Source organism: Salmo salar, chromosome 10 (genome assembly GCF_965601325.2).
Source record: "Salmo salar chromosome 10, fSalSal1, whole genome shotgun sequence".
In the NCBI taxonomy this organism is placed as follows: Eukaryota; Metazoa; Chordata; class Actinopteri; order Salmoniformes; family Salmonidae; genus Salmo; species Salmo salar.
This window is the reverse complement of record NC_138300.1, coordinates 127,457,501-127,470,000: the sequence shown is the minus strand read 5'-3', so window position 1 is coordinate 127,470,000 and position 12,500 is coordinate 127,457,501. Positions and strand designations below refer to the sequence as shown.

The following is a 12,500-nucleotide window of genomic DNA, read 5'->3' as shown; positions in this document are numbered from 1 at the left end:
CAGTGTTGTCCTATAGGACCCTGGTCCAAACAGTGTTGTACAATAGGACCCTGGTCCTAACAGTGTTGTCCTATAGGACCCTGGTCCAAACAGTGTTGTCCAATAGGACCCTGGTCCTAACAGTGTTGTCCTGAAGGACCCTGGTCCTAACAGTGTTGTCCTGAAGGACCCTGGTCCTAACAGTGTTGTCCTGAAGGACCCTGGTCCTAACAGTGTTGTCCTATAGGACCCTGGTCCTAACAGTGTTGTCCTATAGGGCCCTGGTCCTAACAGTGTTGTCCTATAGGGCCATGGTCCTAACAGTGTTGTCCTATAGGACCCTGGTCCTAACAGTCTTGTCCTATAGGACCCTGGTCCTAACAGTGTTGTCCTATAGGACCCTGGTCCTAACAGTGTTGTCCTATAGGACCCTGGTCCTAACAGTGTTGTCCTGAAGGACCCTGGTCCTAACAGTGTTGTCCTATAGGACCCTGGTCCTAACAGTGTTGTCCTGAAGGACCCTGGTCCTAACAGTGTTGTCCTATAGGGCCCTGGTCCTAACAGTGTTGTCCTATAGGGCCCTGGTCCTAACAGTGTTGTCCTGAAGGACCCTGGTCCTAACAGTGTTGTCCTGAAGGACCCTGGTCCTAACAGTGTTGTCCTGAAGGACCCTGGTCCTAACAGTGTTGTCCTGAAGGACCCTGGTCCTAACAGTGTTGTCCTGAAGGACCCTGGTCCTAACAGTGTTGTCCTATAGGGCCCTGGTCCTAACAGTGTTGTCCTGAAGGACCCTGGTCCTAACAGTGTTGTCCTATAGGACCCTGGTCCTAACAGTGTTGTCCTATAGGGCCCTGGTCCTAACAGAGTGTTCCGGAAGGACCCTGGTCCTAACAGTGTTGTCCTATAGGGCCCTGGTCCTAACAGTGTTGTCCTGAAGGACCCTGGTCCTAACAGTGTTGTCCTATAGGACCCTGGTCCTAACAGTGTTGTCCTATAGGGCCCTGGTCCTAACAGTGTTGTCCTGAAGGACCCTGGTCCTAACAGTGTTGTCCTGAAGGACCCTGGTCCTAACAGTGTTGTCCTGAAGGACCCTGGTCCTAACAGTGTTGTCCTATAGGGCCCTGGTCCTAACAGTGTTGTCCTGAAGGACCCTGGTCCTAACAGTGTTGTCCTATAGGACCCTGGTCCTAACAGTGTTGTCCTATAGGGCCCTGGTCCTAACAGAGTGTTCCGGAAGGACCCTGGTCCTAACAGTGTTGTCCTATAGGGCCCTGGTCCTAACAGTGTTGTCCTGAAGGGCCCTGGTTCTAACAGTGTTGTCCTATAGGACCCTGGTCCAAACAGTGTTGTACAATAGGACCCTGGTCCTAACAGTGTTGTCCTATAGGACCCTGGTCCAAACAGTGTTGTCCAATAGGACCCTGGTCCTAACAGTGTTGTCCTGAAGGACCCTGGTCCTAACAGTGTTGTCCTGAAGGACCCTGGTCCTAACAGTGTTGTCCTGAAGGACCCTGGTCCTAACAGTGTTGTCCTATAGGACCCTGGTCCTAACAGTGTTGTCCTATAGGGCCCTGGTCCTAACAGTGTTGTCCTATAGGGCCATGGTCCTAACAGTGTTGTCCTATAGGACCCTGGTCCTAACAGTCTTGTCCTATAGGACCCTGGTCCTAACAGTGTTGTCCTATAGGACCCTGGTCCTAACAGTGTTGTCCTATAGGACCCTGGTCCTAACAGTGTTGTCCTATAGGGCCCTGGTCCTAACAGTGTTGTCCTATAGGGCCCTGGTCCTAACAGTGTTGTCCTGAAGGACCCTGGTCCTAACAGTGTTGTCCTGAAGGACCCTGGTCCTAACAGTGTTGTCCTGAAGGACCCTGGTCCTAACAGTGTTGTCCTATAGGGCCCTGGTCCTAACAGTGTTGTCCTGAAGGACCCTGGTCCTAACAGTGTTGTCCTATAGGACCCTGGTCCTAACAGTGTTGTCCTATAGGGCACTGGTCCTAACAGAGTGTTCCGGAAGGACCCTGGTCCTAACAGTGTTGTCCTATAGGGCCCTGGTCCTAACAGTGTTGTCCTGAAGGACCCTGGTCCTAACAGTGTTGTCCTATAGGACCCTGGTCCTAACAGTGTTGTCCTATAGGGCCCTGGTCCTAACAGTGTTGTCCTGAAGGACCCTGGTCCTAACAGTGTTGTCCTGAAGGACCCTGGTCCTAACAGTGTTGTCCTGAAGGACCCTGGTCCTAACAGTGTTGTCCTATAGGGCCCTGGTCCTAACAGTGTTGTCCTGAAGGACCCTGGTCCTAACAGTGTTGTCCTATAGGACCCTGGTCCTAACAGTGTTGTCCTATAGGGCCCTGGTCCTAACAGTGTTGTCCTGAAGGACCCTGGTCCTAACAGTGTTGTCCTATAGGTCCCTGGTCCTAACAGTGTTGTCCTATAGGGCCCTGGTCCTAACAGTGTTGTCCTGAAGGACCCTGGTCCTAACAGTGTTGTCCTGAAGGACCCTGGTCCTAACAGTGTTGTCCTGAAGGACCCTGGTCCTAACAGTGTTGTCCTATAGGGCCCTGGTCCTAACAGTGTTGTCCTGAAGGACCCTGGTCCTAACAGTGTTGTCCTATAGGACCCTGGTCCTAACAGTGTTGTCCTATAGGGCCCTGGTCCTAACAGAGTGTTCCGGAAGGACCCTGGTCCTAACAGTGTTGTCCTATAGGGCCCTGGTCCTAACAGTGTTGTCCTGAAGGACCCTGGTCCTAACAGTGTTGTCCTATAGGACCCTGGTCCTAACAGTGTTGTCCTATAGGGCCCTGGTCCTAACAGTGTTGTCCTGAAGGACCCTGGTCCTAACAGTGTTGTCCTATAGGACCCTGGTCCTAACAGTGTTGTCCTATAGGGCCCTGGTCCTAACAGTGTTGTCCTATAGGACCCTGGTCCAAACAGTGTTGTCCAATAGGACCCTGGTCCTAACAGTGTTGTCCTGAAGGACCCTGGTCCTAACAGTGTAGTCCTGAAGGACCCTGGTCCTAACAGTGTTGTCCTGAAGGACCCTGGTCCTAACAGTGTTGTCCTATAGGACCCTGGTCCTAACAGTGTTGTCCTATAGGGCCCTGGTCCTAACAGTGTTGTCCTATAGGGCCCTGGTCCTAACAGTGTTGTCCTATAGGACCCTGGTCCTAACAGTCTTGTCCTATAGGACCCTGGTCCTAACAGTGTTGTCCTATAGGACCCTGGTCCTAACAGTGTTGTCCTATAGGACCCTGGTCCTAACAGTGTTGTCCTGAAGGACCCTGGTCCTAACAGTGTTGTCCTATAGGAACCTGGTCCTAACAGTCTTGTCCTATAGGACCCTGGTCCTAACAGTGTTGTCCTATAGGACCCTGGTCCTAACAGTGTTGTCCTATAGGACCCTGGTCCTAACAGTGTAGTCCTATAGGGCCCTGGTCCTAACAGTGTTGTCCTGAAGGACCCTGGTCCTAACAGTGTTGTCCTATAGGACCCTGGTCCTAACAGTGTTGTCCTATAGGACCCTGGTCCTAACAGTGTTGTCCTATAGGACCCTGGTCCTAACAGTGTTGTTCTGAAGGACCCTGGTCCTAACAGTGTTGTCCTGAATGACCTTGGTCCTAACAGTGTTGTCCTGTAGGACCCTGGTCCTAACAGTGTTGTCCTATAGGGCCCTGGTCCTAACAGTGTTGTCCTATAGGGCCCTGGTCCTAACAGTGTTGTCCTGAAGGACCCTGGTCCTAACAGTGTTGTCCTGAAGGACCCTGGTCCTAACAGTGTTGTCCTATAGGGCCCTGGTCCTAACAGTGTTGTCCTGAAGGACCTTGGTCCTAACAGTGTTGTCCTATAGGACCCTGGTCCTAACAGTGTTGTCCTGAAGGACCCTGGTCCTAACAGTGTTGTCCTATAGGACCCTGGTCCTAACAGTGTTGTCCTGAAGGACCCTGGTCCTAACAGTGTTGTCCTACAGGGCCCTGGTCCTAACAGTGTTGTCCTATAGGGCCCTGGTCCTAACAGTGTTGTCCTATAGGACCCTGGTCCTAATAGTGTTGTCCTAAAGGACCCTGGTCCTAACATTGTTGTCCTATAGGGCCCTGGTCCTAACAGTGTTGTCCTATAGGACCCTGGTCCTAACAGTGTTGTCCTATAGGACCCTGGTCCTAACAGTGTTGTCCTATAGGGTCCTGGTCCTAACAGTGTTGTCCTGAAGGACCCTGGTCCTAACAGTGTTGTCCCGAAGGACCCTGGTCCTAACAGTGTTGTCCTAAAGGACCCTGGTCCTAACAGTGTTGTCCTAAAGGACCCTGGTCCTAACAGTGTTGTCCTGAAGGACCATGGTCCTAACAGTGTTGTCCTGAAGGACCCTGGTCCTAACAGTGTTGTCCTATAGGGCCCTGGTCCTAACAGTGTTGTCCTGAAGGACCCTGGTCCTAACAGTGTTGTCCTATAGGACCCTGGTCCTAACAGTGTTGTCCTATAGGGCCCTGGTCCTAACAGAGTGTTCCGGAAGGACCCTGGTCCTAACAGTGTTGTCCTATAGGGCCCTGGTCCTAACAGTGTTGTCCTGAAGGACCCTGGTCCTAACAGTGTTGTCCTATAGGTCCCTGGTCCTAACAGTGTTGTCCTATAGGGCCCTGGTCCTAACAGTGTTGTCCTGAAGGACCCTGGTCCTAACAGTGTTGTCCTGAAGGACCCTGGTCCTAACAGTGTAGTCCTGAAGGACCCTGGTCCTAACAGTGTTGTCCTATAGGGCCCTGGTCCTAACAGTGTTGTCCTGAAGGACCCTGGTCCTAACAGTGTTGTCCTATAGGACCCTGGTCCTAACAGTGTTGTCCTATAGGGCCCTGGTCCTAACAGAGTGTTCCGGAAGGACCCTGGTCCTAACAGTGTTGTCCTATAGGGCCCTGGTCCTAACAGTGTTGTCCTGAAGGACCCTGGTCCTAACAGTGTTGTCCTATAGGACCCTGGTCCTAACAGTGTTGTCCTATAGGGCCCTGGTCCTAACAGTGTTGTCCTGAAGGACCCTGGTCCTAACAGTGTTGTCCTATAGGACCCTGGTCCTAACAGTGTTGTCCTATAGGGCCCTGGTCCTAACAGTGTTGTCCTATAGGACCCTGGTCCAAACAGTGTTGTCCAATAGGACCCTGGTCCTAACAGTGTTGTCCTGAAGGACCCTGGTCCTAACAGTGTTGTCCTGAAGGACCCTGGTCCTAACAGTGTTATCCTATAGGACCCTGGTCCTAACAGTGTTGTCCTATAGGGCCCTGGTCCTAACAGTGTTGTCCTATAGGGCCCTGGTCCTAACAGTGTTGTCCTATAGGACCCTGGTCCTAACAGTCTTGTCCTATAGGACCCTGGTCCTAACAGTGTTGTCCTATAGGACCCTGGTCCTAACAGTGTTGTCCTATAGGACCCTGGTCCTAACAGTGTTGTCCTGAAGGACCCTGGTCCTAACAGTGTTGTCCTATAGGACCCTGGTCCTAACAGTCTTGTCCTATAGGACCCTGGTCCTAACAGTGTTGTCCTATAGGACCCTGGTCCTAACAGTGTTGTCCTATAGGACCCTGGTCCTAACAGTGTTGTCCTATAGGGCCCTGGTCCTAACAGTGTTGTCCTGAAGGACCCTGGTCCTAACAGTGTTGTCCTATAGGACCCTGGTCCTAACAGTGTTGTCCTATAGGACCCTGGTCCTAACAGTGTTGTCCTATAGGACCCTGGTCCTAACAGTGTTGTTCTGAAGGACCCTGGTCCTAACAGTGTTGTCCTGAATGACCTTGGTCCTAACAGTGTTGTCCTGTAGGACCCTGGTCCTAACAGTGTTGTCCTATAGGGCCCTGGTCCTAACAGTGTTGTCCTATAGGGCCCTGGTCCTAACAGTGTTGTCCTGAAGGACCCTGGTCCTAACAGTGTTGTCCTGAAGGACCCTGGTCCTAACAGTGTTGTCCTATAGGGCCCTGGTCCTAACAGTGTTGTCCTGAAGGACCTTGGTCCTAACAGTGTTGTCCTATAGGACCCTGGTCCTAACAGTGTTGTCCTGAAGGACCCTGGTCCTAACAGTGTTGTCCTATAGGACCCTGGTCCTAACAGTGTTGTCCTGAAGGACCCTGGTCCTAACAGTGTTGTCCTACAGGGCCCTGGTCCTAACAGTGTTGTCCTATAGGGCCCTGGTCCTAACAGTGTTGTCCTATAGGACCCTGGTCCTAATAGTGTTGTCCTAAAGGACCCTGGTCCTAACATTGTTGTCCTATAGGGCCCTGGTCCTAACAGTGTTGTCCTATAGGACCCTGGTCCTAACAGTGTTGTCCTATAGGGTCCTGGTCCTAACAGTGTTGTCCTGAAGGACCCTGGTCCTAACAGTGTTGTCCCGAAGGACCCTGGTCCTAACAGTGTTGTCCTAAAGGACCCTGGTCCTAACAGTGTTGTCCTAAAGGACCCTGGTCCTAACAGTGTTGTCCTGAAGGACCATGGTCCTAACAGTGTTGTCCTAAAGTACCCTGGTCCTAACAGTGTTGTCCTATAGGGCCCTGGTCCTAACAGTGTTGTCCTATAGGGCCCTGGGCCTAACAGTGTTGTCCTATAGGGCCCTGGTCCTAACAGTGTTGTCCTTTTGGACCCTGGTCCTAACAGTGTTGTCCTAAAGGACCCTGGTCCTAACAGTGTTGTCCTGAAGGACCCTGGTCCTAACAGTGTTGTCCTATAGGACCCTGGTCCTAACAGTGTTGTCCTATAGGACCCTGGTCCTAACAGTGTTGTCCTATAGGGCCCTGGTCCTAACAGTGTTGTCCTGAAGGACCCTGGTCCTAACAGTGTTGTCCTATAGGACCCTGGTCCTAACAGTGTTGTCCAATAGGACCCTGGTCCTAACAGTGTTGTCCTGAAGGACCGTGGTCCTAACAGTGTTGTCCTATAGGACCCTGGTCCTAACAGTGTAGTTATATGGACCCTGGTCCTAACAGTGTTGTCCTATAGGACCCTGGTCCTAACAGTGTTGTCCTATAGGGCCCTGGTCCTAACAGTGTTGTCCTATAGGACCCTGGTCCTAACAGTGTTGTCCTAAAGGACCCTGGTCCTAACAGTGTTGTCCTATATGGCCCTGGTCCTAACAGTGTTGTCCTAAAGGACCCTGGTCCTAACAGTGTTGTCCTATAGGGCCCTGGTCCTAACAGTGTTGTCCTATAGGACCCTGGTCCTAACAGTGTTGTCCTATAGGTCCCTGGTCCTAACAGTGTTGTCCTATTGGACCCTGGTCCTAACAGTGTTGTCCTATAGTGCCCTGGTGCTAACAGTTTTGTCCTATAGGACCCTGGTCCTAACAGTGTTGTCCTGAAGGACCCTGGTCCTAACAGTGTTGTCCTATATGGCCCTGGTCCTAACAGTGTTGTCCTAAAGGACCCTGGTCCTAACGGTGTTGTCCTAAAGGACCCTGGTCCTAACAGTGTTGTCCTATAGGGCCCTGGTCCTAACAGTGTTGTCCTATAGGACCCTTGTCCTAACAGTGTTGTCCTATAGGTCCCTGGTCCTAACAGTGTTGTCCTATTGGACCCTGGTCCTAACAGTGTTGTCCTATAAGGCCCTGGTCCTAACAGTGTTGTCCTATAGGACCCTGGTCCTAACAGTGTTGTCCAATAGGACCCTGGTCCTAACAGTGTTGTCCTGAAGGACCCTGGCCCTAACAGTGTTGTCCTATAGGACCCTGGTCCTAACAGTGTAGTTATATGGACCCTGGTCCTAACAGTGTTGTCCTATAGGACCCTGGTCCTAACAGTGTTGTCCTATAGGGCCCTGGTCCTAACAGTGTTGTCCTATATGGCCCTGGTCCTAACAGTGTTGTCCTAAAGGACCCTGGTCCTAACAGTGTTGTCCTATAGGGCCCTGGTCCTAACAGTGTTGTCCTATAGGACCCTGGTCCTAACAGTGTTGTCCTATAGGTCCCTGGTCCTAACAGTGTTGTCCTATTGGACCCTGGTCCTAACAGTGTTGTCCTATAGTGCCCTGGTGCTAACAGTGTTGTCCTATAGGACCCCTGTCCTAACAGTGTTGTCCTGAAGGACCCTGGTCCTAACAGTGTTGTCCTATATGGCCCTGGTCCTAACAGTGTTGTCCTAAAGGACCCTGGTCCTAACAGTGTTGTCCTATAGGTCCCTGGTCCTAACAGTGTTGTCCTATTGGACCCTGGTCCTAACAGTGTTGTCCTATAAGGCCCTGGTCCTAACAGTGTTGTCCTATAGGACCCTGGTCCTAACAGTGTTGTCCTGAAGGACCCTGGTCCTAACAGTGTTGTCCTAAAGGACCCTGGTCCTAACAGTGTTGTCCTATAGGGCCCTGGTCCTAACAGTGTTGTCCTATAGGGCCCTGGTCCTAACAGTGTTGTCGTATAGGGCCCTGGTCCTAACAGCGTTGTCCTATAGGGCCCTGGTCCTAACAGTGTTGTCCTATAGGACCCTGGTCCTAACAGTGTTGTCCTATAGGGCCCTGGTCCTAACAGTGTTGTCCTATAGGTCCCTGGTCCTAACGGTGTTGTCCTAAAGGACCCTGGTCCTAACAGTGTTGTCCTATAGGGCCCTGGTCCTAACAGTGTTGTCCTATAGGACCCTGGTCCTAACAGTGTTGTCCTATAGGTCCCTGGTCCTAACAGTGTTGTCCTATTGGACCCTGGTCCTAACAGTGTTGTCCTATAAGGCCCTGGTCCTAACAGTGTTGTCCTATAGGACCCTGGTCCTAACAGTGTTGTCCAATAGGACCCTGGTCCTAACAGTGTTGTCCTGAAGGACCCTGGTCCTAACAGTGTTGTCCTATAGGACCCTGGTCCTAACAGTGTAGTTATATGGACCCTGGTCCTAACAGTGTTGTCCTATAGGACCCTGGTCCTAACAGTGTTGTCCTATAGGGCCCTGGTCCTAACAATGTTGTCCTATAGGACCCTGGTCCTAACAGTGTTGTCCTAAAGGACCCTGGTCCTAACAGTGTTGTCCTATATGGCCCTGGTCCTAACAGTGTTGTCCTAAAGGACCCTGGTCCTAACACTGTTGTCCTATAGGGCCCTGGTCCTAACAGTGTTGTCCTATAGGACCCTGGTCCTAACAGTGTTGTCCTATAGGTCCCTGGTCCTAACAGTGTTGTCCTATTGGACCCTGGTCCTAACAGTGTTGTCCTATAGTGCCATGGTGCTAACAGTGTTGTCCTATAGGACCCTGGTCCTAACAGTGTTGTCCTGAAGGACCCTGGTCCTAACAGTGTTGTCCTATATGGCCCTGGTCCTAACAGTGTTGTCCTAAAGGACCCTGGTCCTAACGGTGTTGTCCTAAAGGACCCTGGTCCTAACAGTGTTGTCCTATAGGGCCCTGGTCCTAACAGTGTTGTCCTATAGGACCCTGGTCCTAACAGTGTTGTCCTATAGGTCCCTGGTCCTAACAGTGTTGTCCTATTGGACCCTGGTCCTAACAGTGTTGTCCTATAAGGCCCTGGTCCTAACTGTGTTGTCCTATAGGACCCTGGTCCTAACAGTGTTGTCCTGAAGGACCCTGGTCCTAACAGTGTTGTCCTAAAGGACCCTGGTCCTAACAGTGTTGTCCTATAGGGCCCTGGTCCTAACAGTGTTGTCCTATAGGGCCCTGGTCCTAACAGTGTTGTCCTATAGGGCCCTGGTCCTAACAGCGTTGTCCTATAGGGCCCTGGTCCTAACAGTGTTGTCCTATAGGACCCTGGTCCTAACAGTGTTGTCCTATAGGGCCCTGGTCCTAACAGTGTTGTCCTAAAGGACCTTGGTCCTAACAGTCTTGTCCTATAGGACCCTGGTCCTAACAGTCTTGTCCTATAGGACCCTGGTCCTAACAGTGTTGTCATATAGGACCCTGGTCCTAACAGTGTTGTCCTGAAGGACCCTGGTCCTAACAGTGTTGTCCTATAGGACCCTGGTCCTAACAGTGTTGTCCTGAAGGACCCTGGTCCTAACAGTGTTGTCCTATAGGACCCTGGTCCTAACAGTGTTGTCCTATAGGGCCCTGGTCCTAACAGTGTTGTCCTGAAGGACCCTGGTCCTAACAGTGTTGTCCTATAGGACCCTGGTCCTAACAGTGTTGTCCTATAGGACCCTGGTCCTATCAGTGTTGTCCTGAAGGACCCTGGTCCTAACAGTGTTGTCCTATAGGACCCTGGTCCTAACAGTGTAGTTATATGGACCCTGGTCCTAACAGTGTTGTCCTATAGGACCAGGGTCCTAACAGTGTTGTCCTATAGGGCCCTGGTCCTAACAGTGTTGTCCTATAGGTCCCTGGTCCTAACAGTGTTGTTATATGGAACCTGGTCCTAACAGTGTTGTCCTATAGGACCCTGGTCCTAACAGTGTTTTCCTATAGGTCCCTGGTCCTAACAGTGTTGTCCTGAAGGACCCTGGTCCTAACAGTGTTGTCCTATAGGACCCTGATCCTAACAGTGTTGTCCTGAAGGACCCTGGTCCTAACAGTGTTGTCCTATAGGACCCTGGTCCTAACAGTGTTGTCCTGAAGGACCCTGGTCCTAACAGTGTTGTCCTATAGGACCCTGCTCCTAACAGTGTTGTCCTATAGGACCCTGGTCCTAACAGTGTTGTCCTGAAGGACCCTGGTCCTAACAGTGTTGTCCTATAGGACCCTGCTCCTAACAGTGTTGTCCTATAGGACCCTGGTCCTAACAGTGTTGTCCTGAAGGACCCTGGTCCTAACAGTGTTGTCCTATAGGACCCTCCTCCTAACAGTGTTGTCCTATAGGGCCCTGGTCCTAACAGTGTTGTCCTATAGGACCCTGGTCCTAACAGTGTTGTCCTGAAGGACCCTGGTCCTAACAGTGTTGTCCTGAAGGACCCCGGTCCTAACAGTGTTGTCCTATAGGTCCCTGGTCCTAACAGTGTTGTCCTATTGGACCCTGGTCCTAACAGTGTTGTCCTATAGGGCCCTGGTCCTAACAGTGTTGTCCTATAGGACCCTGGTCCTAACAGTGTTGTCCTGAAGGACCCTGGTCCTAACAGTGTTGTCCTATATGGCCCTGGTCCTAACAGTGTTGTCCTAAAGGACCCTGGTCCTAACAGTGTTGTCCTATATGGCCCTGGTCCTAACAGTGTTGTCCTAAAGGACCCTGGTCCTAACAGTGTTGTCCTAAAGGACCCTGGTCCTAACAGTGTTGTCCTGAAGGACCCTGGTCCTAACAGTGTTGTCCTATAGGACCCTGGTCCTAACAGTGTTGTCCTGAAGGACCCTGGTCCTAACAGTGTTGTCCTATAGGACCCTGGTCCTAACAGTGTTGTCCTATAGGGCCCTGGTCCTAACAGTGTTGTCCTGAAGGACCCTGGTCCTAACAGTGTTGTCCTATAGGACCCTGGTCCTAACAGTGTTGTCCTATAGGACCCTGGTCCTATCAGTGTTGTCCTGAAGGACCCTGGTCCTAACAGTGTTGTCCTATAGGACCCTGGTCCTAACAGTGTAGTTATATGGACCCTGGTCCTAACAGTGTTGTCCTATAGGACCAGGGTCCTAACAGTGTTGTCCTATAGGGCCCTGGTCCTAACAGTGTTGTCCTATAGGTCCCTGGTCCTAACAGTGTTGTTATATCGAACCTGGTCCTAACAGTGTTGTCCTATAGGACCCTGGTCCTAACAGTGTTTTCCTATAGGTCCCTGGTCCTAACAGTGTTGTCCTGAAGGACCCTGGTCCTAACAGTGTTGTCCTATAGGACCCTGATCCTAACAGTGTTGTCCTTAAGTACCCTGGTCCTAACAGTGTTGTCCTATAGGACCCTGGTCCTAACAGTGTTGTCCTATAGGGCCCTGGTCCTAACAGTGTTGTCCTGAAGGACCCTGGTCCTAACAGTGTTGTCCTATAGGACCCTGGTCCTAACAGTGTTGTCCTGAAGGACCCTGGTCCTAACAGTGTTGTCCTATAGGACCCTGGTCCTAACAGTGTTGTCCTGAAGGACACTGGTCCTAACAGTGTTGTCCTATGAGACCCTGCTCCTAACAGTGTTGTCCTATAGGACCCTGGTCCTAACAGTGTTGTCCTGAAGGACCCTGGTCCTAACAGTGTTGTCCTATAGGACCCTCGTCCTAACAGTGTTGTCCTATAGGGCCCTGGTCCTAACAGTGTTTTCCTATAGGACCTGGTCCTAACAGTGTTGTCCTTAAGGACCCTGGTCCTAACAGTGTTGTCCTGAAGGACCATGGTCCTAACAGTGTTGTCCTATAGGTCCCTGGCCCTAACAGTGTTGTCCTATTGGACCCTGGTCCTAACAGTGTTGTCATATAGGGCCCTGGTCCTAATAGTGTTGTCCTATAGGACCTTGGTCCTAACAGTGTTGTCCTGAAGGACCCTGGTCCTAACAGTGTTGTCCTATATGGCCCTGGTCCTAACAGTGTTGTCCTAAAGGACCCTGGTCCTAACAGTGTTGTCCTATATGGCCCTGGTCCTAACAGTGTTGTCCTAAAGGACCCTGGTCCTAACAGTGTTGTCCTAAAGGACCCTGGTCCTAACAGTGTTGTCCTATTGGGCCCTGGTCCT

At 51.4% G+C, this 12,500-nt stretch overlaps 1 protein-coding gene across 1 annotated transcript in view; it reads right to left on the bottom strand.

Annotated features, from left to right (window-relative positions):
* Window positions 1–12,500, bottom strand: part of LOC123732231 (2-hydroxyacylsphingosine 1-beta-galactosyltransferase-like) — a 19,220-nt gene that overhangs the window by 4,259 nt on the left and 2,461 nt on the right. The gene's annotated exons all lie outside the window — the stretch shown is intronic.